Here is a 1995-nt window from a genome sequence, read left to right on the forward strand (position 1 = left end):
CTTTATCCATTCATCTATTGATGGACATCTGGTTGCTTCCATGTCCTAGCTACTGTAAATAGTGCTGCAATGAATACTGGGTACATGTATCTTTTTCATCAATGGTTTCCTGAGGGTATATGCCTGGTAGTGGGATTGCTGGGTCATAAGATAGTTTTATTCCTACTTTTTAAGGGAATGTCCATACTTTTCTCCATAGTGGTTGTAACAGTTTGCATTCCCACCAGCCGTGTGAGAGGGTTCCTGTTTCTCTACACCCTCTCCAGCGTTTATTGTTTGTAAATTGTTGTTTTTGATGATGGCCATTCTGACTGATGTGAGATGATACCTCACTGTAGTTTTGATTTGTGACCCCATGGAATGTAGCCTGCCAGGATCCCCTGTCCATGGAATTCTCCAGGCAAGCATACTAGAATGGGTTGCCATTTCCTACTCCAGGGTATCTTCCCGACCCAAGATCGAACCTGGGTCTCCCACATTATGGGCTGATTCTTTACCTGAGCTACCAGGGAAGCTAATAATAAGTGATGTTGAGCATCTTTTCATGTGCTTATTAGCCATCTGTATGTCTTCTTTGGAGAAATATCTGTTTAGTTCTTCTGCCCCCTTTTGATTGGGTTGCTTATTTTTCTGGTATTGAGCTACATGAACTGTTGTGTATTTTGGAGATTAATCCTTTGTCAATTGTTCCATTTGTTATTATTTTCTCCCATTCTGAGGGTTGTCTTTCACCTTGCTTATAGTTTCCTTCATTGTGCAAAAGCTTTTATGTTCAATTAGGTCTCATTTGTATATTTTTGTTTTTATTTCCATTACCCTAGAAGGTGGGTCATAGAAGATCTTGCTAGTGATTTATGTCAGATAAGAGTTTTATAATTTCTGGTTTTACATTTAGGTCTTTAATCCATTTTATTTTTGTGTATGGTGTTAGGAAGTGTTCTGATTTGATTCTTTTACACATAGCTTCACAATTTTCCCAGTACCACTTATTAGAACAGACTGTTTTTTCTCCATTGCATATTTTTGCCTCCTTTGTCAAAGATAAGGTGCCCATAGGTGCTTGGATGTATCTCAGGCTTTCTATCTTGTTCCATTGGTCTATATTTCTTTTTTGTGCCAGTACCATGCTGTCGTGATGACTATAGATAGCTTTGTGGTATAGTCTGAAGGTAGGAAGGTTTATCCCTTCAGTTCCATTATTCTTTCTCAAGATTGCTTTGGCTATTCAGTGTTTGTGTTTCTATATAAATTGTGAAATTATTTGTTCTAGTTCTGTGACAAATACTGTTGATAGTTTGATAGGGCTGCCGTCTATGGGGTCGCACAGAGTCGGACATGACTAAAGCGACTTAGCAGTAGCAGCAGCACTAAATCCATAGATGGCTTTGGGTAGCATGGTCATTTTCACAATATTGATTCTTCTAATCCAAGAACATGATATATCTTTCCATATGTTTATGTCATCTTCAATTTCTTTCATCAGTGTTTTGTAGTTTTCTGCATACAAATCTTTTGTCTCTTCAGGTAAATTTATTCTTAAGTATTTTATCATTTTTGTTGCAATGGTGAATGGGATTGTTTCTTTAATTTCTCTTTCTGAGTTTCATTTTTAGCATATAGGAGTGCAAGGGATTTCTGTATGTTAATTTTTTTATCCTGCGAATGTGCTATATTCATTGATTACAAATATGGAACACTTCATGAATTTGTGTGTCATCCTTACGCAGGGGCCTTGCTAATCTTCTCTGTGTTGTTCCAATTTTAGTATATGTGCTGTGAAGCAAGCACCCCAGAGAGTTCTATGTGTGAAGATTTTACTGGAGGAAATTCCTGTGGGAAAGTGAAAGAGTTTAAGCTTCCACAGGCAGTCCAAGGCCCTTTAAGGAGGAGGTGATCATTCTCTCTCATACTTTCTTTAAGCCTTGTGCAACAATGTATCTTACCCAAGAACTGGCCTTTCTTTAGGTCCAGAACTAGTGATCACACAGCACAGTG

General features: G+C 38.0%; 1 non-coding gene across 1 annotated transcript; it reads right to left on the reverse strand.

Moving 5' to 3' along the window:
* Positions 1-1682: 1682 nt before the first annotated feature.
* LOC128044116 (U6 spliceosomal RNA) lies at positions 1683-1788 on the reverse strand. The gene has a single exon (XR_008199085.1). It is a non-coding gene; the product is annotated as a U6 spliceosomal RNA (small nuclear RNA).
* Positions 1789-1995: the final 207 nt, after the last annotated feature.

Source organism: Budorcas taxicolor, chromosome 2 (assembly GCF_023091745.1).
Source record: "Budorcas taxicolor isolate Tak-1 chromosome 2, Takin1.1, whole genome shotgun sequence".
Lineage (NCBI taxonomy): Eukaryota > Metazoa > Chordata > Mammalia > Artiodactyla > Bovidae > Budorcas > Budorcas taxicolor.